General features: G+C 36.6%; 1 long non-coding RNA gene across 3 annotated transcripts in view; it reads left to right on the plus strand.

Annotated features, from left to right (window-relative positions):
- LOC105233304 (uncharacterized) overlaps positions 1-25,732 on the plus strand; it is a 1,563,509-nt gene that overhangs the window by 1,367,138 nt on the left and 170,639 nt on the right. The window lies entirely within an intron of this gene.

Consider the following 25,732-nt stretch of genomic DNA (forward strand, 5'->3'; position numbering starts at 1 on the left):
CATAAAATTTAAGGCAATATTGCTCATATTTTATTCTTTAAAGGAAAAATACCATTTATGAAGTACCTAACTTCACCGCTCTATGGTGTACTATCACAACGGATGATTACTATTATGTTGTATATTTTAACAGATGGCTGGAAGCGATAGTGTCTGCGGATTTTAAAAATTATAAAAACAAGCAATACACTGTGTAAATTAAATTCTTGTTTTTCAATGGGAAACCGCACATTGAAATCGGGGGTTCTGAATAAGTTTACTAATGTCGTTTAAGAGTGACCGTCAAAAAATTTTAATGAGTTTAAACGTAGTTGTATATGCGTTTTTGATTAGTTACAGGTATATTATTATGATTTTGTTGTTGTAGCAGCAGAAAACTCAAATTAGTATACCAACTGGTGCCCCATCTATCGTATTCTCTACATTTGACGTCATACGATTTCTTTACTATCTACAGACAAATTTCCTTTGGGCACATAATAACGATTGCTGATTCAATTCTTTTTTTGCATGGGAAATGGCGAAATGAAATAAGGGTGCTGTATATGACGACTCCTTCTCTAGGAAAGTTACCATTGGCATTCGGGTCTACCGCTTAAATTGAAATACATGCTTCACGCTAAAAGATAGATACTTCCGCATTAAACAAGAGGATGCCTACTCAAACTTGCAACCGATAGAAGCGGGTGTTCCCCAGGGAGCGTGTTGAGGCCAATGCTTTATTTGCTTTTTACCAGTGGCCTCCCATCTGATTCTAGTTATATGCAGCGACATTTGCGGATGGCAAAGCTTTGTTAGCAGCTGAAGAGTCAACTTCAGTATCTACTTGATGAATGCAAACAGCAGTCAACGCAATTACTAAGTGAGCACCTAAATGGCGCATCAAATTAAACGACATCAAATCAATTCACGTAGACTTTACGCTGGAAAGAGCATGTAAAAAAAAGGAGCGAACTTAATATGATATTTGCTAACTTTACCACCTCGTTGGCAGGAAATTCATTCTATTAATTCAAAACAAACTGTTGGTATATAATCAAGTTCTAAAGCCAATTCGAACCTACGGAGCCCAACTATCGTCCCAAGTCAAAGCTGTATTGCCAGCATTCAGCGCTTTCAAAGTAAGGTACTAAGGTCTTAAGTTAATGCTCCTTGGTCCGTTAGATCTGCTGACCTGCACCGTAATCTAGGCGTGAATTCAGTGTGAATGAAATCTCCAAAATTGCAAAGTCTCACGAACTGAGGCTTAGACAGCACGTTAATGAAGAAGTCTCCAGATTCATCGAAACTGCTGGGCGAGAAATCCGGTGGAAACGCAAGAAGCCTTCCGACCTAGTAAGACAACAGTAGCAGCAAATGTATTTCTTAACATTTAGCTTTTAAGTATTTCTCCTAATTAATAAGACTGGAATTGTTGTTAGCATTTTATTTTTATATACTAGGTAAAATTGTAAAATAATAAAAAACAAGTAAGGAAGGGCTAAGTTCGGGTGTCACCGAATATTTTATACTCTCGCATGATAAAGTGATAATCGAGATTTCATTATCCGTCATTTACATATTTTTTTATTTTGCTGTAAAATTAATTAGATTAGTAGTTCCTGAGATATGGTTTTTGGTCCATAAGTAAGCGACGCCACGCCCATTTTCAATTTTTAAAAAAGCCTGGGTGCAGTTTCCTTCTGCCATTTCTTCCGTAAAATTTTTGAACTGTATATGGAAATGCCTGAAGGAAACGACTCTATAGAGTTTGGTTGACATAGCTATAGTAGTTAGATATGTACAAAAAAACTATGTCCAAATATGCCCCTTCTTAATGTGATCCTTTGTGCCAAATTTCACTTTAATATCTTTATTTATGGCTTAGTGGGAGTGGGCCGATTTTGCCAATCTTCGAACTTAACCTTCTTATGGAGCCAAGAAATACGTGTACCAAGTTTCATCGTGATGTCTCAATTTTTACTCAAGTTACAGTTTGGATGGACGAACGGACCGACGGACAGACGGACGGACGGACAGACAGACATCCGGATTTCAACTCTACTCGTCACCCTGATCACTTTGGTATATATAACCCTATATATGACTCTTTTAGTTTTAGGACTTACAAACAACCGTTATGTTAACAAAACTATAATACTCTCCTTAGCAACTTTGTTGCGAGAGTATAAAAATTTGCGGCGATCCATTGGTAGCATTAGAAATCTTTCGTGATATTCGTAACATCAAAACTTTAACAAATTTTACTCCAAATGTCATTAAAAATGGTTTCAATCACGTTCAAGAATATAGATATAGTTTACCCAAATCACATCCATGTCGAGTAACAATTAAAATAAGAATTTAGGCACAATTGTTTTATCTATTTAATTTTGGTTATTATGATATTAACTTATTATTAACTATATATAATTAAGGAGTAAAATTAAGGCATATAATACATTTGAAGAAATAAAAATAAGTATACTATACATACTTATTTGCCGTTTAATTAAGCAAGGCTTAATTAACACACGAAATGCTTATGATCCATTTTTTTGTAAACTAACACAAGTTGCTTTACAAAAATTCTACATTTTTTTAATATGTAATAGAAATCATATAGATGGTAGTAGTAGAGTAATAGTATTATCTATATAAGTATGTGTCAGCCTCAGTTAAGCGGTCCTCAGCCGCACTTTTCTTGGAATTAAAAAAGAAAAGAAAAAATTTTCCGCAAATGTCGAGAATTCGGCTCAAAAAGTGATGCAAACAGATCTCTACAAATATTTTGTTGGGTTAATGCTGACGCAAAGTTGTAGACCTAATATATATTATATACAATATAAATAACTATAGTTATGAAACAACTTCAGTTATGTGTTGATAAACGAATTACAGCATTTGGAATTATAAATTTACGTTTATGAAGTAGTTATGTCCGATACTAGCTCCATTGTAGCCAAAAGGTTCGGATTCACAGCGGAGTGGCGCCGGGGGAGGTTTAATATTTATTTTAGTATGCAGACCAACAAAAATTTTTTTAAACTAGTATAAAAATTTATGATTTTATGATGCTTTATGACACGTGGGAGTATCCAAATTATTTTAAAAAGTTTGTGTTGGGGTATGTCGACGAAAAGAGCGGATTACGTTCAAAGAAAGAGAATTAATGTTTTTGTTTCAAAGTTATAAATTCAATATTAATATATTGAAATATGGGTTAGTATACATATGTGTTTGTGCATATACAATGAATGTTATTGTTTGATGTATATTTTCGGATTATTAAATTTTAGTAAAAGTATAATTATTAGTATATTAACCTGTTGCTGTTGAGTTATATCCTCTGTGTTGTGGGTAGATGTTCTGTGTATCCATGTATCGTTTCCGTGCTCTTTTGTGGTGGTGTGATATTGTGTTAATATTTTCACCATTTTTTGTCCACTTCCTATAAAAGCATTTCTAACTTTCAGATTATGTAAAGTGATTTCACCTTTTTTATATGGTTCGCTTTAAGAAAACGATGGAAAATTGCTTCTTTTTTCTTCCGCTTTCGTATTTAATGTTGGGCGAAGTTGGGGCGGTTGATATCTGATGATGCATTACCTTATGTACGGCCTGTCAGAGTCCAGCCAAATGATATATTCTGCGTATTGCGAAACAGTGTTGCGTAAGCAAATTTTAAACCACTTTTTAGGAAAGAAATATATCAACTATATTTTATACCATACAGTTACCGCAAATTCAACAAATAAATTACTCAAGAAGTCTATATATTTAAACACGAAACATACTACTATTTAATAATACGTTAATTTATTTTATGTACAAAGCTGTTAATAAAATAGTGTACGTATTTTCATCTCTAAATGCTACAATACTGAAACAGTTAGAGTATAAATCGGTTAGACGAAACTCAAAGATATAAAAGAAAGCAATAATAAAATATATAAAAGATTGAATATTTGTTATTAAATATATTTATTAATTAGTAAGCTTTAATTTTAGAATTGTGTGTTATAAATTATTTATTTCGTGAGCGATGACGGAAGCTAGTGAGTTCTCTTAGGAAATTTAATTCTAAGCTTATAAAACGTTTTGATTTATTCATAAAGCTAAAGTCCTATTATAGTTTCGATGCATGTGTCCAGATACGCTGCAAACAGTGAGCCTTGCAGTTTATTGTGATATATGGGCAAAAAATAGTAAAAGTTTTTAATTTAAATTTCACGCAAAAGCCCACGAAATTTTTTTTGCCTAGGTTTGTATGGCTATCAATGATATCTGTGCCAAATGTCACATCAAAATAATCATACGATGAGTAAAATTATTCTACAAAGAAGATTTATTAAATTTTGTTAGAGAAATCAAATTTCTGTTGCCGATTTTTTGATTTTCTGATTTATTAAAACAACTAACTTTTGACTTGTCAATACTTAATATATTAAAATATTTAAACTTTTTAGCTTTCAATAAATAAATATTTTTTGTATAATTTTCAGTTATAAAATAATACTATGAAGCATCACATCATAAAACACTTCATCAAATACATAAATTTAAATTCACCTTTGTTTTTAATTTTGATTGCTTTTCGTTTCTTATTAATGATTTTGAATAATGGCAACAAATTCCTTTGTTGTAACAGATTTATAGATAAATCATTTACCTTGTTAGTTACTCTTCAGTCCGATCACTGGATTGTTAAATAAAAGAGTCAACTAAATGGATATACCATTATTATTTATTATTCTAACAACTTAATGCTTATTACTCGTTACTCGAGTATACAACTTCTTACTTAAAGCTATTTATTAAGCAATACTCTAATTAAAACTAACACTGTTGCACGATCTGGAAGCTCTTATGTAGTAGATTGTTACCAAAACAGCGCCACCCGAACATTCTGACAATTACGAATTTCGCTGTCAAATTAATTCTGGTAATTCTTCGTCGATTTTATTATGTTCTAGGATTCGTGTTTGCCACACTGCCCTCCACCTGAGTCTGCTCGTTCTGATTAGATATATTTGCGGTACCACACGCTGCAAGCGTTCCCGATGAACTACCTTCATTTAACTTCTCGGTCTTCCATTGGTCTGTGTGCGATACATTCATCGTTGAGTTGCTCAATGACCTGGTATGGCCTTTCCAACTACATTGTAATGAGCGCAATTCACTTGGAAGTGACCAAGAAACGATTCTTTTACATATGGCTCAAGAAACTCACAACTTCCGATCTTAGACCAAGTAACTTTTGGGTAGCCAAAAAACATCCGTTTGAAGACAAGCTAAAGTGAGAGGAGGAAGCATCCTGACCCAGGAATAGGAAAAAACTGCCTCGGACGAAAGACCCTTCTTTTGTTGACGACCATGCATTAAGGATTACGATTTAAGGGCTTGCACCTGGAATGTCTGATCCCTTAATTGGGAAGGTGTCGCTGCCCAGCTGGTTGATGTCCTTGTAAAAATAAAGGTTGATAAGACAAAGAGTAGAACCTTGTGGCATTTACTACAGTGGCCATACAAAGGAAGCAAAATGGATGTGAGATTCTTGGTGGGAAAAAGACCTCGTCACCGAGTCCTGACATTCATCACGGTGAATGAAAGGCTAGCCACAACCCGCATCAAGGCAAAGTTCTTCAACACATCGCTGATTTGCGCCCACGCCTCGACGGAAACGAGGCCGATGTGGCCAAAGTTGTCTTCTATGAACGCTTGGAGAGCATTTACGAGAGCTGTCCCCCGCCACGCTGTCAAATAGTCGTTTATGATTTTAACGCTATTGTAGACAAAGGAGGTATATTTGGCACAACGGTTGGTAAATTCAGCTTCCATGATGAAACATCCCCAAATGTGTTGAAGTTGACCGGGGCCCGAAATATGGTTATCTGTAGTACTAGATTCCAGCATAAAGAAATTCACCAAGCAGCTGTCTTCGAATCGAAAAGCCAGCAATCAGATCGATCATGTTGTGTCAGACGGAAGACACGTCTCAACTGTTTTAAATAGGCGTTCGCTCTGAGGTCCTAACATCGATTCGGACCACGGTTGCAGCGAATACGCATACCCGCCTGTGTGCAGCAAAACACGTACGTCAGCAAGCACTTGAATTGTTTGCTGCAATCACAACAGACAGCCTTATGATTTTCTCAGCAATTCGGTATAAGGGAACTATGGGACGGCGTTTCGAGCTTCTTACGTACAGCTCAAATGAAACAGCTGGTACGATGAGAAGTGCCGTGTTGCAGCGGAGGGAAAACAGACTGCCTACTTCACAATCGACCATAAAACTTGCGGGATAAGAAAGATACCGAGAGCTTACCAGGGAATGTTTTATCGAGCATATTGTGTCCACACACTGATTGGACCTTATCAGTGTGGCTTAACACGTGTTTCAAGCTTCTTACGTACAGCTCAAACGAAACTATTGGCTTTCCAAAAAGGCCAAAGAACAGCTGGTACGATGAGAAGTGCCCTGCCGCAGCGGAGGGTAAACAGACTGCCTACTTCGCAATCGACCACAACACTTGCGGGATAAGAAAGATACCGAGAGCTTACGAGGGAAGCGAAGTAATGTTCTATCGAGCATATTGTATCCACACACTGATTGGACCTTATCAGTGTGGCTTAACACTTGGAAAATCAACAACTGTCCACCATACGCCAAATCGGGGAAAAGACTAGTTAAAAGATAATCGACACACACCAGCTATTCGTCGATTTCAAAACTGTTTTTGCTAGCACGAAAAAGAGCAGCCCTTATGGCGCGATGTCTTAACACATTGCCATCGGGCGATATTTGCATCAAACTATTTCGTTGTTTGAATTAAAATTACGGTTATTATTTGTCTAATTAATATATTGTATTGGAATTTTTAGATGTTGTACATAAGTATTATTAGTATTGTTTTTTGGTATGATATTTGGAGAAACAGCTTACTTGGTGTAACGGTACTTAACAGAATTTGCATGTATAGTAAATCGTGTTTTGCTCCTTACTCGATGTGATTTACATGCTATACATAGTCTTGTGGGATGTTTTTTATTTTTTGTCGGTTTTAGTGTCTCAAGAGTGTGTTGTTTCATATCACCTAAATCATTAAAAGCGAGACCACTCGTTTCCCGATGTCTACGAAATTTTGTTAAAAACGAGAAATCTTGTTTCCCGATCGCAATGTGTTAATTTGGTATCCCCGCAAAACTAACACGGCTGTGTAAAGTGATGTCGGCAAAACTAAAAACTCCGTTATGATCGGGAAAGACCTCTCTGAGGCGATACCAAACGCTGTTTCAGACCAGGCCCTATCGTGCTACTTCTTCAACCTACACTTGGAAAAAATAATTCGATCTTCTTAACCAAAGATAGATACCATATTCTGTAAGAGTATACCGCTTCTGGCGTACGCCGATGAAATTGATATCATTGGCCTCAACAACCACGCCGTTAGTTCTGCTTTCTCCAGAATGGAGATCGCTGTTATCAAACAAACTGTTGTCGCACCCACTATTTGGATCCCACGTCACTATTGATAGTTAATAACAAAAAACAATGTCAGTCTCGAAATCCAACGCAGAATATCTCTACTACTCTATAGGTGCTACTTCGGACTGAGTAGGCAATTAAGAAGTAAAGTCCTCTCGACGAAAAAAAAGCAAACTCTATAAGTAACTCATTATTCCCGTCCTGTAATATAGTGCAGCGGCATGGACGATGACAACATCTGATAAGTCGACGTTACGAGTTCTCGAGAGAAAGGTTCTGCCGGGAAACGAGTGGAAGAGAAAGACCTCCACACCGTTGGAAAGACCAGGTGGAGAAATACCTAGCTTCGCTTGGAATCTCCAATTTGTGCCAACTTTCGAAAAGAAGAAATGACTGGCGTGCTGTTGTTACAGAAGAAGATTAAATTAAATATTTTCGGACAGTTTTACTCTATTAATTTCACCAAATCTTTTCATTATAAACTAATAGATTAAGTCCTTTCACGATTAAAAAAGGTGTTTTTGTAATTATTGTCACAGTCAAAACCGAAAAAAGTATCGGTAAATACTTGTCGTAACTTTGTAACCCCACACTACTATTATAAAGGTGAAAGTTGTGAGTGAGTATGTTTGTTACTTCTTCACAACTTCACGGCTGGAGCGATTTTTTTCTATTTATTAAGACAATTTAGTACACCATTAATTAACACATATGTTACGTTTTACTACGAAAACATATATTGATTTCTCCCACTTGTATCTATAATAGGGAAAAAGAGAAGCTGTTATCAGCAAAACCTGTTATGCAATTTTCAATGAGATAAATCAAATATTGGCCGATAATTGCTAGTTGGAAAATCGTACAATTTTCACACCGGCTCTATTAAAGCCCTCGCATACCATCATTTCCGGTTGGTGTTTCCGAAAGAGTGTTTCTTTCATTTAAAAATAATAGTCTAAACAATTTTTGCACTAATCTCCAAGCGTCGGATGCCTCCATTGTATAATTTGACGAATTAGATCTACAAAAAAACTATAAATCATCGGCGTACATTATCACGTAAACTGTTTATATTAGTATGAAGAAGCAAAAGCCACTATTTACGATTAATTAAGGGGGTATTCTACTCTAGAACTCAAATTTTTGGCAGTTTTTTGAATTTTATTTAAAAAAAAACCAAAAACATTTTTACTATCCATTTTTTATGGTGTTTTTATTGATATCTTAACAATACAGAAAAAAAAAATTTACAAAAAAATATTAAAAATTAAAATAATTAGAGGGGGAGAGACGGGTGTAAAAAAATTGCGCATCCTGGTGACACTGATCCTGTTTCTCCTGGTGGTCTGAAAAAAAATCAAAAGAAATTCTTAATCAGTTAGGATGCTGTTATAGTCCCTACCTCAAGGAACACGAAAACAATTTTTTTTTGAAAAATGACAACTGCCTGAAAATACAAATCATTTTTTACGCTTTTTTTTGAAATTCCTGAATTATTTTTAAATATTAAAAACTAAGGAAAAAAAAGTAGTTTCGAGAAAAACGCGTTTAAAAAAGTAAGTCTACCTACCTACCGGGCTAGGCACTGCGTCACTAAAGTAACTGTAGCTCTTAAAATAATTTTAATTTTATGTTCTTAAGGGTCTAAACTTTAAATATATGAAAAAAATCGAATTTTTTCAATATTCTAGACTAAAATACCCCCTTAAAGCAAATACAGTTATTTGCACCTACTCCACATCCGAGGGTGGAGCCGCCACAAATAGAAAGACTAGATGAAAGTTCAGGCATTCACTAGAGGTTTCTTGATGAGGCAGAAACATTTTGTGGAGGTTATGCGGAATGATTGCCTTCCACCACATGTTTACAGCCCTTTACATCAACCACCTTAAATTATTACAAGCACAAAAATTGTATCACAAGGCAAAAAAAGGGTCAAGCAGACGTTATAGTAAAACAGTTCGCAATAAATGATGAAAATTTCAATTTGCCTTACGAAGCTCTAAGAGCAAGATATGAAATGAATGTACTTATATTGGTCAATAAACAGATAATGACATGATAATAATTTTGCCTGAAATTCGGAAAGAAGCTTCTCCTTCTGCTGTATGGGCGTACAAACTGCTTACACAGTTAAAGCCGTGTTAGCAACTGCGCGCCAGTTGCATCTTCTTCTCTCTACTTAGCACCAATTCGATATACCAAATCCAGTCATGACCTTCTCCACCTGATCTCTCCAACGGAGTTAAGCTCTCCTTCTTCATTTGCTTCCACAAGCGGGCACAGAATCGAAAACCTTCAAAGCTAGAATGTTCTCTTTTTTCCGGACAACATGACCTAGCCATCTCAGCCGCTGTCCCTTCATTCGTTGAACTATGTTAATCTCTTACAGCGCATTGTTGCATCGAGTGCGGTAGTCGCCGTTGCCGAACCATAAATCTTCCGAATAACCTTTTCTCTCGAACACTCCAAAGACCGACTCATCACATGATGCCATTGTCCACGCTTGCGCACTTTATAGCAGGACTAGTAGAGTTTGGTGTTTGTTCGTAGGGCCTGTTGGCAAAATTGATTCTGCATCGGATTTCAAGGCTGATATTTTTAGTGGTGTTGATGCTGATTCCAAGTTATATGAAATTAACGACTACTTAATAGTTATGGCTGTCAACAGTGACGTAGCGAATGCAATAAGAATCGCAATCAGAGCAATACGCTTCGCTTCCTTACCCAGGTTCAATCAGCTCCGACGGTAATTGGCACAGATTGTGGGATCCTATTTTTTCTGGATTGGGCAAAGCACACTTAGGTTCCCATCATCGAGCATACTTTTATCAGACCATATCTTGCAAAGAAGCTTATTCATGCAGATTGACTGATCTTCGACACCGTATTTGAATAGGTCGGCTGGTAATTCATCTGCCCTGTTACCAAGATATTTCCTTTGCCCACACTGGCTTTGAATTCGCCATGTACAATTTTTACATCGTGGCGCGGTTAGTTGTAATAAAAGTGCTCAAGCCGCTCATAAAACCCATATTTGGTCATATCGTCCTTCACGTTCGATATGCTTTTGGACCGTGCAAAAACCTGTATTGAAGAAGAAAGGGACTATTTTGAATAAAATAAATTGATTTTGCCGAAAACATCATTCTTCCAATGCTTCTTTGACTTCACTAGAATCTACGGTGGACTCTATACCCATAATTACAAGAACTAGGCCCTTAGAGGTTTTCAGTTGATACGAATAATAGTTCTTGTTTTTATTTGACAAAAATTTAACAAATTCCATAAAACTTTTTTCAGTGTAACTTAATTTTTCATCTATATAGCCTTTTCTCAAAAGCACTATATGAAAATTGTTAGTACCTAAAATTTCACTTAATTTAGCAAAAAGTGCAGTACGGTCGCGCAAATACATTGGAGGTGGTTTGGCATTAACGACTGTGCTGGTACCCTTCGCATCGTCGTCTGAACCATTGCTTAGTAAAGCAAATCTCTTGCTATTTAAAACTTCCGGTTTATTCTTATTTAGTGTTCCGCTTGACATTTTTTCAAGGCCTTGCCTTGTTGAAGGGACTGCGCTGCGCTCATTTTTTTGGTTTATTTTTGGTTTTTTATAACTTATTTGTTATTTTATTATGTTTATTGTTTGTACGAGGTGTGTTCACAAAGTATCGCGAATCGTAACTGACAGTTTTCTTCGATTGCAGGGGCGTGGTGCATCATGAGTTCTTGCCACAGGGAAGAACGGTCAATAAGGAATATTACCTGCAAGTTATGCGCAATTTGCGGGAAGCAATCCGCCAGAAACGCCCGGATTTGTGGAAGAACAAAAATTGGCTTTTGCACCACGATAACGCCCCTGCTCACACATCGTTGCTTGTGCGCGACTTTTTGGCCAAAAACAACACACTAATGATGCCGCAGCCACCGTATTCCCCAGATCTGGCCCCCTGTGACTTTTTCTTGTTCCCTAAACTGAAGAAGCCCATGAAAGGACGACGTTACGCTTCTCTTGACGAGATAAAGACGGCATCGAAGGAGGAGCTGAAGAAGATAAAAAAAATGATTTTTTGAAGTGCTTCGAAGATTGGAAAAACCGTTGGCACAAGTGTATAATATCTCATGGGGATTACTTTGAAGGGGACAAAATAGATATTCATGAATAATTAAATAATTTTTGGAAAAACACAAAATTCGCGTACACAGTTTAATTTTTTTGTAATATTTTATGTTTTGATTATCACTTTCGGCGTTATTGCGTAACGCTTGCAGTTAAGCACCGCTTAGATGTTTGTTTATGTTGTTTTATTTTTTTTAAGTTTTCACGGAGCACATCTGAACACGCCCGTATAGATTGCAAGCTAACTGTGGGGGTACTCGATGTTGTGTTTGCCGGTGTGCCAAATAAAATAAAATTATAAGATTTCAATAACAATTCCAATTTGTAGGTTTGAGGTTGTTATACAAGTATATGTATAGTATGGGTGGGTTAGTATATAGAATTATGTGGCATCATACAATTAAGGGTTAATTGTGAATATACATATAAAAATTAATATAAATATAATAATAAATATGAATGGTGGTTACTTATTCCCGCGTTGATTCTTCGATGGTTCTGCTGTTGTTGTTGTTGTTACTGTTTTGTTGCCTTTATGTCCGTCCGCTCTGGTAATTCGTTTTATTGTGTCTTTCTGTTCTTCATCGTTATGTTAGCGCTGTTGAGTGCTTTTTGCACTGCAGGGATGTGTTCATTTGGTATGAACATCCCGGCCGCCTTGCAGGGTCTGCGAATAAAAATATTTTTAGATTTTGGGTTTAAATCCCACAAGCACCGGTTAAAATCCAATCGAGTGCGGTGTTTTGTGCGATCACGGTGCTATTATCTGGGTAGAACAATCCTCCGTGTTTCATTAACCTTGGGAATATGTCGGCTCCCAGTTCCAGAATGATTTCGTCATATTTGAAAAATTGTAGAGTCGGTGAGCGCCAAGTGGTCGAACTTCTTAATGATTTCGCCACTTTAGTCAGCATTATAGGGTCGGGTCGGTAAATCATGCGCCAGAAGGCAGTTAACTTGGACATGCCTGTCGGAATCAGTTAATGATCGTACGACGACTTTGTATACACGATGGGAGTCGAGGTATGTTTTCGGTAACCACAATCTTTTAATCAGTTCTGATGCAATTATAGTCACTTTTCGGATCGGGTTAATTATGGCTCGCATTTCATTCCACTTGTCATCGTGTTTCACTTTGATCAAGACTATCGGTATAAGGGTCGGCTTGGCCAGTAACGTTGGTAGATTTTTTGGTTTTTGCAATCTTTCTTCGGTTTTTGTTGTTCTTTTGGGCTCTTTGCAGAACAACCTGGGGTGCCCATGTAGGGTTGAATGGTGTTCCCCATTACACGTGCCACATGATTTTGTGCTTGTGCACTTTTGGGTGGAATGCGATCTGGCCAAGCAATTGACGCAGTTTATACTTAATGACTGCGTCAAACTTTGAGTTAACGTTCATTTGTGTAAATTTTGAACATGTTACCAGTCGATAATCTTTTTTGCACAATCCACTGGCGACGTGTTTGTGTGTGCGTTTTGCTTAACGGCTGAGAGTACGCCGTGCCGTGCGATGGGTAGTTCCTCGTTCTTCTCGAATGGGGGAAAGGCTGATAGTACGTCGGGCCGTGCGTTTGGTATTTCTTCGTTCCTCTCGAATGGTGCAAGAGGTCACTTTAAAGCGATGTAGGCGTCTTTGCCAGAGTGCTTTCTACGGAGAGTGACGCTAAATGATCACACGGTTAATGTGGGGCTGCTTTGGCGGCTGCAAATTAGCTTCATACTGGTTTGAGGGGCTATGTCACTATAAGGAAATAACACTAATTATTTGGTAAAGTGACTATTTTGGTTATTGGGCGGGTAATTGTTCCCTCTCAGGTACGTATGTATATCTACTACTCTTTTTTTATTGTCTGCACTGAGATAAGTTTTTTCGATGCCACCAAGTATCCACTCATTTGGGGGTAGTATTTCTTGGCATATAACTACCATATCTTTGACGTCTATATTGCGTAGAGGGTATCTCCACTTCCATTATCTTTTGTTGAGTTCTTTCAAATATTCTTCTTTCCATAGTTTGCAGAAGTGTTGATGGAGTATCTTCAGTTTCCGCCATCTTAGTGCAATGCTTAGATGTGCATCTTCTAAGTTGTTCTGCTGGGATTCGTAAAAGGGCACTTATTAAAATATGGCCTGGAGTTAAAGGTTCTAAATTCGTTGGGTCTTCACTTAATGGGCTTAAAGTGTGAGAATTCAAGCAACTTTTGATTCGAGTTAGGAGGGTAGCTAGTTCTTCAAAAGTAAATTTCTGATTCTGAGTCACCTTTTATAAGTGTATCTTTAAACTTTTCAATCCTATTTTTCAGAGTCCTCCGATGTGTGGAGCTTCTGAACAATTAAAGTGCCAGTTGTTGTTTTCGTGTGCTTCACTAGTTGTTACTTGAGTTTTTAATGACTTCATGAATTTTCGCCAATCTTTAATTAAAATTTTAGACGCTCCAACGAAATAAAGATCGCCGGGACATCCGCGCCTGAAAAAGAAACGTACGAATGCAGCCATGAATGCATTGGTGGTGAGTTTGTGGTTGTGCTTTGGGTGCACAACAAACAAATACGCATACATAAGCCTTTGTGATCAAACACGATCTGCTGGTATAATTTTTTATGTCGTAGGGACCGGCGAAATCGATTCCTATTGCTGCGAATGTACCAAAAGAGCTCTCCAGGTATTTGTGTTTGTGGAAACACTGATTTATAGAGTTGCTGCGTAAACTTTTTCAGATGCGTCAGAGAATCCGTGAAATGAATTTCAATGAGATTTAAGGCTTCGTAGTCCTTTCTGAAGATTTTCCATCGATGGAAATACATCCCAATCGGATTAATCACGCTATATCTGTTGCATTATTACTTTAGCTGTGACTACAATGGGGCTGAGCACACTAGCTGGGTCGAACCATTTTTGCTATAATCAATAATACTTCTCTTTTAGTATACAATTTAGATGAAGTGAGTTCATCTCGTGCCATTATCGCTTTTGGTACGTCTTGTGCTTCTGCAAGTACATCATCAACGTACATTCCATGGCGATGTATATCTGCTGCCAGTGGGTGGGTTCTTTGTACATGGTCCAGTAATTTGAGGAACGCTAAATATGGAGCACAGTTAATGCCAAACGTAATAGTTTGTAATTCGAAATCTACTATTGGGTCGTTAGGGGATTTCCTAAATAATATTCTTTGAAACGGAGTGTGTTTGCTTTCAACGAGCATTTGGCGATACATTTTTTTAATATCTGCGTTGAATACAGATCAAAACATTCGCCATTTTACTACTAGGACTATAAGGTCTGCTTGCAGAATGCCGCCATAAGGTTCAAAAAGTCCTGTTTACATTGAAACGCCTTTGTAGGTGACAGTGTTGACTCGATTTTAACAATTTTTTGCTATATATCATGCAATAAAAAGGCCACAGACTAATAAAATGATCACAAGGATCAAGGTAAAGGCAGGCTGGTGTTCGAAAGCCCTGATATTAGTTTAATGGGGCTAGGTCTAACTTTCAACCATTTTTTATTCAATTTAGGCACAAGGATACTTTGTTAAAAGTACAAAATGCTCTCTCAATTTTATTAATATAACTAATATATTGGCCGTTGTATGCGATAAACCATGAAGTTCGAACAGTTTCATATTTTTGTTCTCAAAAATAGTAAGACTTTTTAATTTTTTGACTTTTAAAAATCATTAAAGGAGAGTGGAGAACGCGTTTACGACGAACCACGTCCAGGACGACCATCAACATCAACTGATGATCAACACGTCAATAAAATAAAGGAATTGGTGCTTGTGAATCGACAATTAATAGTCAGAGATTTTACTAGCATTGTTGGAATATCGGAAAAATCAATGAAAACCATTTTGAAAGATCAAAGCCTAAGAAAGCCAAATCAAGCACTTTTTTCGAAAACAACGTCACCTTAACGTCTGTCAAACAATACTCTCCGACTTTTTAAGATGTCATGAAATATATTATAACTGGGGATTAGTCTTGGATCTATGCTTACGATCTGGAAACTGACGATCAATCGGCCGAATATTGTGGCAAAAGTGAGCCGGAACCGAAAAAAACAGATCAAATATCAAGCTTGTGTTAACAGTTTTCTTCCATTATCGAGGTGTGGTGCACTACGAAATCCTTTCTACCGTCGTTGTGCGTCATTTGTGCGATGCTATACGTAAAAAGAGACCGGTATTATTGGCCGAAAACTCTTACTTCTTGCACCTCGATAATGCACCGTCGAACACTACATTGACTCTTAGTGAGTTTTTCGCTAAATTTTCAACCAATATCGTGCCACCTGATTTAGCTTCGTGTGACTTCTGGCTATTCAGCCAACTCAAACGACCGCTCCGGGGAAACCATTTTGAGTGAAATAAAGGCATTAAACTAGAATCGCTACGCATATTGAACGCTTTTGCGGAAACTGACTTTAACAACTGTTTCGAGGATTGGATAAAACGTTGGCCAAGAAATATTATCTTGAGGGGGGTGACCGATAGTTTTTTGTCAAAAGTCAACAAAAGGTACTGTGGTCCAGAATTACGGTACCTATTACCTTCGTTTTTGCCAAGGAATATCTCAAATTTTACTAAAGTTACAGCGTGCATGGACTGACAATAATTCGTAATTCAACCTGTCTCCCTATATCTAACTTGATTAGTTTTAGGCGAAACATACAACCATCAGGTGACCAAACTATTATACTCAGTAGCAACCTGTTGTAAGAGTACTAAAAGGTAAACAGAGCACGTTCTGCTTTGACCGTATTACAATGAAGAGAATTGAATATCTCGGATTTTAATAAAGGTTCTACGTTTTTATTTGAAAAATATGTTCCAAAAATAATTTAAAAAAAAATTTACTTTTAAAAACGAAAATTATGTACATACATAGCAGCTTTAATTTCAGTTGTAACAAATGACACAATTAAATAAAACATTTTTTAATATATCCAAGTCCGTTTCAGAAGTGTTAAGAGCTTAATTTTTTTAAACAATCACGTTTAAAAATTCACACCCATATTTTCGTGTAAGTGATATGAAAAACATTAATTTTGCACAAATTTGGTAAATAAAAGTCGAAATAAATTAAAATGGATAAGGAGATATTCATTTCATTGTTCTTGTATCAGTATAACAAAAAAAATACCTATATATGGTAAATACCTACGCATATGGTTTTGCCTTCTTCTACTTTTGCGAATTAGTGCATATCTTACTTACTTAATTTGATTCATATTTGGGTATACATACGTATGTATCCACCTATAAATTCAAATATATGTATTTCTCTAGCTCTCAGAAAAATTACACAAAGCTTTCCGTTATCTTTTGCGAGGAACTTAAAAAAGCTAATTAACTAGATTACAGTCACAAAATTAAACACTTTTAATGTATCAAATGTATTTTGAAATTAGATCTCTTAATAGGGATGTGTAGTATATGTCGTTATACTTATTTTTACGATACAGGCAATTTAGTTTTCACGCATTCCCAAGTGACTAATTCTTCTCAAAAAAGCTTGAGAATTTTCATGGCGGCAGGGACAATAGTGCGTGATACAAGTTTAATAAGTCATAAAAGGCAAGAGAGTTTTAGTTAGAGAGTGCTTTTAAAGAGTAAAAATGCCTCAACAAAGTGCAAAATCAAAAATTGTCGGTCATTTAATTAAAAATTATGTGGAGCAAATCAAATTTATTACTGGTAAGTACTTAAAATTGATGCACAGAGGGGCATGGAACTAACTTTCAAATTATTTCAAGACATATTCAGTGAAGATGAAGATTTGGTAGAGAATACCATTGACGAGGTGTATGATAATTTACTTATTACACTAAGCTGTCGTAGAGGTGTAGAATATATTGTTCCAAAGGCAATTCAGGGGTGCGATGATATTTTAACCACAATTACATGGATAAGCATATGTATCTGAACATTTTAACAAAATAATTTAAGTTTTAAGAGTGGCTGTAATAGCTGCCATTTCTATTTACCACAGGATAACGACCCAAAACACACAACTTATCTTGTACGTGAATGGTTGTTATGGAATTAGAAATAAATCCATAAAAGTTCTGCGAAAGATTTATGGTCCTTTGCGCGTTGGCCACGGCGATTATCGCATTCGATGGAACGATGAGCAGTACGAAATATACGACCATATTGACCAAGTTCAGCGAATTAAAAGACAGCGGCTACGCTGGCTAGGTCATGTTGTCCGGATGGATGAAAACACTCCAGCTTTGAAAGTATTCGACGCAGTACCCGCCGGGGGAAGCAGAGAAAGAGGAAGACCTCCACTCCGTTGGAAGGACCAAGTGGAGAAGGACCTGGCTTCGCTTGGAATATCCAATTGGCGCCACTTAGCGAAAAGAAGAAAGGACTGGGGCGCGGTTGTTAACTCGGCTATAATCACGTAAGCGGTGTCTATGCCAATTAAGAAGAAGAAAAAGAGAAAGCAATTATTAAAATAGTTTTTTGTTTGAATAAATGAATTTGTTGTTAAAATAAAATTATTTTATTATTTAACTTTGTACGTAGCGTAGTACGTACCGGGACGCTCGTTGTGCTATGTTCTTAATTTGAAATGTGTAACGTAAATATATTTATATATTTAATGCATTGAAATGTGAGACTGATCAATGATGCAATATTTGAACAACAGAGCGAACGAAACATTTTGAGAAATCAATGCCAAGAAGTTTGCGGGAAGTTATTCGTCCCAGAGGAAAAAAAAACAAAATTTAAACTTTTCATTATTGTTACGCTTTTAGTGTATTTTTAAATGTCGAATACTTATTTTGTTAGCTTAGCTACTTTTGAATATTAGTAACGTTAATTTAATTCGTAAGTTGATACTTCGTTAAAACACTTAACTGTAAACAAACTTTTTGCTGCACATCAGTAGTGGGTGTAAACTTTGTTTCAAAACAGCTGATTCAATTATACTTGTATTAAATACTACTTTTGAAAAATTTGTCCGAAACTAATTTGTAGTAGACAGCAAATGTAATTTTTGCAATGAATTAAGTTAACTTTTGAGGCAACAACGCAAAAAAACAGCTGAGTGACGAAAAAACTATCATGCTTGCCAGTCTGGTACTTCGTTACTCGGTAAAACGATAATCTGTTAATTTTACAAAAACAAAACCCACTTAAAACAAGTAAGGAAGGGCTAAGTTCGGGTGTCACCGGACATTTTATGCTCTATCATGATAAAGTGAAAATCGAGATTTCATTATCCGTCATTTACATATTTTTTTATTTTGCTGTAAAATTAATTTGATTAGTGGTTCCTGAGATATGGTTTTTGGTCCATAAGTAGGCGACGCCATACCCATTTTCAATTTTTATAAAAAGCCTGGGTGCAGCTTCCTTCTGCCATTTCTTCCGTAAAATTTAGTGTTTCTGATGTTTTTTGTTAGTCGTTTAACGCACTTTTAGTGATTTTCAACATAACCTTTGTATGGGAGGTGGGCGTGGTTATTATCCGATTTCTTCCATTTTTGAACTGTATATGGAAATGCCTGAAGGAAACGACTCTATAGAGTTTGGTTGATTTAGTTATAGTAGTTTCCGAGATATTTACCAAAAACTTAGTAGGGGGCGGGACCACGCCCACTTTTCTCAAAAAATTACGTCCAAATATGCCCCTCCCTAATGCGATCCTTTGTGCCAAATTTCACTTTAATATCTCTATTTATGGCTTAGTTATGACACTTTATAAGTTTTCGGCTTTCGCCATTTTGTGGGCGTGGCAATGGGCCGAACTTAACCTTCCTATGGAGCCAAGAAATACGTGTACCAAGTTTCATCATGATATCTCAATTTTTACTCAAGTTACAGCTTGCACGGATGGACGGACAGACGGACGGACGGACAGGCAGACGGACGGTCAGACAGACATCCGGATTTCAACTCTACTCGTCAGCCTGATCACTTTGGTATATATAACCCTATATCTGACTCTTTTATTTTAAGGACTTACAAACAACCGTTATGTGAACAAAACTATAATACTCTCCTTAGCAACTTTGTTGCAAAAATATATTGTAAAAATGGGAAATAGCCTAACTACTAAATATAAGAAATTGTCATATTGCGATTTCTGTAAAGGCGCTCATTACACTAGGGAATGTCCTAAAATTAAAAAACAAAAAAAAAAATAAATAAATAAAGCTAATGATTGATACATCCAATAAGTTACATAATCAAATGCTGTGATTCACCACCCTCGGGGAGACCCTCCAGCTTATAACAATTTAAAAGTCTTTGCGTTTCACCACCCTCTAGATAATTATAAAAAATTAAGACCTATGGCCAATTTAAATAAATTAAATAATAATTAAAGGCTCGATCAGCCATGTAACATAATATATTGATCACCACCGCAAGGGGGACCCTTCGGTTTATAATAAAAGCTTAATTCTGCGATTCTGTTCTCCAGAACCTGCAGAATAGGAAAGCCTCCTTTCTTAAGGAAGGGATAACAAATAAACTAATAAATACAAAAAATGATCTCAAATTGTTACGGTTGTGGTGAAAAGAACCACCATATAAAAAAAAAACAAAAACAAAAAATCAGACACACTGAAAATGAGACAAAATGGCTAACGGTGACGCTTTGACCGTAGACTTAATAACTCGCCTTATTGCTGACGGTAATATAGCATTACGTGAAAAGTAGAGCAATTACGCTCACAAATATACGTAGTAGTGAATACTAATAGTGTAACCGATTTTCTAACACAAACAATAGACGATAATATAGTATGTCAAGAATCATTAGAGGTAGTTAAATCTGTACCTGAATTTACTGATAGGACGAATTTATGTGTTAGTTGGAGAGACAGCGCTTAACTCTATGAGCCTATACGCAAAGAGTAGTAGAAAATACTTTGCTGCACTCACAATACTGCGAAATAAAATAACGCATGATGCAAACGATGCATTAACAAACCATGGAACAGTACTCAATTTCGAAGCAATTAAATCTCGTTTAGACTTTGCATTTGCGGACAAACGTCCTATACGTATAATCGAACAGGAACTAAGCATCCTAAGGCAGGGTGTAATGTCGGTTGTAGAATACAATATTACAACCTCGTCAACAAAAAATGTACCATATTAATAAAAACAAAACAATTATGACACACGGAAATAACGCAGACCTAACAAAAGAATTAAACAAAAAGAATAGGGAACATGCTTTACGAATTTTTATAACAGGACTAAATACCCCACTAAGAAACACAATATTTTCTCTAAACCCACAAGATTTACCTAATGTTTTAGCAAAAGCTCAGGAACTAGAATCAAATAACCAAAGAGCCTGGTTTGCACAAAATTTCATGTACGATAGAAACAAGTCAAAGCCAATCTATACAAACAATAAAGAGAAAAGTCAAAGAATTAATAATGTGAATGAGAGCAATTTTTTAGGCGAAGACGGGACGAACTCTCCTATCTCAAACTACATGACTTCAAATTAAATAAAAACTTAAAGGCTCTAATCGATACGGGAGCAACTTTGTGCTACATTAAGTCTGGGGTTTACAAAAATAAGAACAAATTAGCCATTTATAAGCGCATAAAAACCGCGAATGGCTATCCTATTATCTAATTTTACCACATAATAACCATATTTGGAGTCGAAGAAATATTCTATGAAATAGAGGGATTAGAATTGGATCACCTCTTGGGATACAATTTTCTTAAAAAGATTGAGGCACTTATCGATGTGTTCAATGGGAAAATTAATTATAAGGTAAAGAATAACATGGAAAAAAAACAGAAGTAAGAACATTTATTTTGAAAACAAAACTAAGGAACAAGAAGCTTCCAAAAATCTAGCCGAGAAAAGTACCGGTAATATTAAAAAATAAAAAATATTAAAATTGTGGAACAATCAAGTTCTACACGGCCAGAAGAAGATTTTACCGGCAATAGTAGATTAAACAAATTTATTTAGGGACAAAAAGATCCTAAAACGCCAGCTGAAGATTTATACCAGCATAATGAAAAAAATAATTATAAAAAAAAAAATTGTGGAACGAAAGAGTTCAACAAAGCCAGCCGAAGATTTTACCGGCAATATTTTATTTAAAGAAATTATTTTGGGACTAAAAGGTCCTAAAACGAAAAATAGTAATTATAAAGAAAATATTGTGGAACGAAAGTGTTCTACAACGTCAGCCGATGAATTTGCCGGCAACATGAATGATAGCTATTCGATATTGGGTGAAAGAGGCTCAGATATGAATTACGATAACGATTACTAGTCGGAAAAGAATACTGAAAATCAAGAAGAAAAATTAACTGAACTTAAAACAAAAATAAAAGAAAATAATGCTCAAATGCGTTCGAATATCAATACAAGCCTTCCCTTCATGACAAATGTAAAAGCGGAAATAAGAATGAAAACTGAGGATCTGATATGGAGCAGACAATATCCATATCCCTTATCTGTAAACCCCTTTGTTAATGAAGAAATAAATAAAATGATTAATGATATAATAAAACCAAGTAAAAGTCCATATAACTCACCAATTTGGGTGGTACCAAAAACGGGTACAAATGACAATAGAACACCAAAACTTAGAATGGCAATTGACTACAAAAAAATAAATGAGCATACAATTTCTGATCGTTATCCTATACCGGATACAAACGTAATACTGTCTAATCTAGGCAAAGGAAAATATTTCTCAACCATTGATCTAGAATCAGGATTTCATCAAATTTTAATGACAGGAAATGATATCGAGAAAACAGCCTTTTCCGTTAATAATGGTAAATATGAATTTTTGAGGATTCCTTTTGAGATAAAAAATTCCCCTAGAATTTTTCAGAGAGCAATGGATGATATATTGCGTGAACATATAGGAAAAATCTGTCATGTTTATATGGATGATGTAATTATTTTTTCGAAAAATGTAACTCAACACTTAAAGGATTTGGAAATAATTACAAAAATATTGAAAAATACTAATATGAAAATTTCATTAGAAAAATCAAAACTTTTCACGGAAGAAATAGAGTTTTTGGGTTATAAGCAGCTCAAAATGTCATCAAAATAGACCCAAATAAAATAAAAAAAGGTGCGTGGAGGAAGTTATACTTCTTAGTGACATTCCAAGAAATGCATATTATTTTGTATGAAAGAAAACTAGCGAGAGGGAAAGGATAAAAATATGGTGAAGTGACCAACACTTTCTTAAATTCACATTTTATAAATTTATCATGCACATTTTATAAAGCGAAGTCTAATTCAATTATCATTTTTGGGTTCTGGCGGATTGATATCTATAATATTCACAATTGGATTATGATAACTAAAATACGATATGAATTGTCTTACATCTATTTTATCTATATTTCTCGCGAATACCGCATCAATAGTCGTACCTCCTTTTGTCGTAGGATCATTTCTAATGAAAACTTCTATCTGAGGAATGCCAGTAATGGTTCAGCTTCTGGCAATGAGAAATTTACATTGAAATCTCCCGCAAGGAGTACCGGTTCGCTATACTTTACTGCTTCTCCGATAATATCTGCAAAAGCTTGCGAACCTGCAGTTGACAACGGTAATAAAGCTTTACCGATGAACAATTTTATATCTCTCATCGATGAATTTGGTGATATATAAATGGAAATTAAATTCAATTTTTTACTATTATGATTATCGCTAGGGTTCATTTTGCATTCTACCACACACAAATCGCCAATTCTTGTTGATGTTGATATCGTCACATCAGCATCACTCGCGTACGGAGCCTTTATATCTAAATGAGGAGTGAGAATATGACATTTGTCTTGCTCATTGTGATAAATAGCAACGCCTGAATTTCTTGTTTCATTACGTTGAAATCTTACAACGAAATCAAAATTAGGTCCGGATACAGGAGGCTCATTGTCGTTCATAAATGTTTCTAATAACATCAAGATGTTTGACTGTTTAAACAGTCTATCTGAGAAATCATCAACATGAGCACGAAGATTTTGACAATTGAATGATATTATTGATAAACATTTTCTTGTGCTAAGAAATTCGATTTTTTTTTTTCTAAGGTGATTATTGGATCTTGACGTAATTTTATCATTTCATCTCGCAAAGCGCGACATGACCTGCCAATCCCATGATAACATTTTTTCTGTTTGTTCACTGGGATTGATAATTCGGGTGGTGGAGCACGGTGCTCGTTCGTTCCAAAGATGTGGTTGGCCGTAGGGAAACGTTCGGCGCAAATGATTCCACAAAATGTTAAATAAAAAAAAGGTTTCTTATAATACATATATTTAATTATAATAAATTGGAAACACACTTACCACGTCTGTATCGCTAGGTTGTCGCAAAAGGAGAGAGCGCGCAACTTTTTAGTAAGTGTTTAGTTGCGCGCGAATTAAAACTTCGAAAAAACTTCGAAAAGAGTAAAAGAAAAGATTGCTCTGCGAAACAGACGTGGCAAAAGACATTGGGCGGGGGCGGCGTCAACATTCTCCCCGCCTTGCAGTATTACTGCAAATGCAGTTTACAATAAATTACTTAAAACTAGCTTAACTAACTGGCTCCTGCACTTCCTCTTCCACGTCTTCTTTGCAGATGGGGTGGCTGACGAGACGAATCGAGTCTGGTTCGGTCCGGGAAATGCCGCTGAGATGAATCGAACCCCAGTCGGTCATTGCCATGCCGCCAATTTGCATAGAAGTCACCACCTTCCGAGGTCGGCGAGACGACTCGAGTCTAACTCGATCCTGGGTAGGTGGTGAATGTGAGAAGCGTTGACAGCCAGTGCACTTTATTGTGCCGATGTTAGATGACGCCGGATATGATATATCCCAGCGACGTATGGTCAGAGCTTTGAGTGACTGATGACGCCCGTTGACACGGTTGTTATTGTTGCTGTGTGGCGTGTGTCAACGCGTGCGCCATTGCTGCAGGTTGCTGCTGCTGTGTTGTTGTTGCTGCTTGTGATGTGTTCGTTGTGTGGTGTGTGGCTATCGACTGCGTTGCTCGTCTGTTGCTGCGCGCTGCATGTTGATTTACTCTTGTTGTTGTGGCCGCCGCATGTTGGTATTGTGTAGACGGCTGTTGTGACGTCACGTACGTTGCTGATTGGTCTTCTTGCTGAGATTGCGACGGCGGCGCATGCTGTTGCTGCTGATAATAGGCTGTTTGCAGTTGATAATGCTGCTCATATTGTTGTTGTAGCTGTAGCTGCATCTGCTGGTAGTGAAAGGCATCCGACAGTGGCGCCACTGTGTTGCTCGTGGCATAGTGTTGCTGATGTGATGGTGGATAGTGCGCTGTTGCTGATGATGGCGGCAACGATTGTGATTGGGGTGGTAGTGGTGGCGTTGCTGCGTCAGCATGTCGGTGCGTTGCAGCTGTGACAGGCGTTGCTGCTACCGTTTCAGCGGCGCCCGTGTAATAAGCGAAATTGTTGGTATTTGTCGCTTCAGCGCTGCTCGGCGGTGTGCTGCCTACGGATGTTGCTGACAGAGATAGCGCTGCTGCAGGCAGTGTCGGCACACCGACGCTACCATGCGTATCGGTGTGATTCGATGAGCCGGGCGCATCATCTGTTGCGCCATCATCGTTACTTTGATCCCGTTGTAGCTGGTGCTTCTGCTGATTTTGTTTCTGTTGTTTAAATATAAAATTAGTATTATTTACTCAAAACAGCTGATTCAATTATACTTGTATTAAATACTACTTTTGAAAAATTTGTCCGAAACTAATTTGTAGTAGACAGCAAATGTAATTTTTGCAATGAATTAAGTTAACTTTTGAGGCAACAACGCAAAAAAACAGCTGAGTGACGAAAAACTATCATGCTTGCCAGTCTGGTACTTCGTTACTCGGTAAAACGATAATCTGTTAATTTTACAAAAACAAAACCCACTTAAAACAAGTAAGGAAGGGCTAAGTTCGGGTGTCACCGGACATTTTATGCTCTATCATGATAAAGTGAAAATCGAGATTTCATTATCCGTCATTTACATATTTTTTTATTTTGCTGTAAAATTAATTTGATTAGTGGTTCCTGAGATATGGTTTTTGGTCCATAAGTAGGCGACGCCATACCCATTTTCAATTTTTATAAAAAGCCTGGGTGCAGCTTCCTTCTGCCATTTCTTCCGTAA

Source organism: Bactrocera dorsalis, chromosome 2 (genome assembly GCF_023373825.1).
Source record: "Bactrocera dorsalis isolate Fly_Bdor chromosome 2, ASM2337382v1, whole genome shotgun sequence".
NCBI classification, from domain to species: domain Eukaryota; kingdom Metazoa; phylum Arthropoda; class Insecta; order Diptera; family Tephritidae; genus Bactrocera; species Bactrocera dorsalis.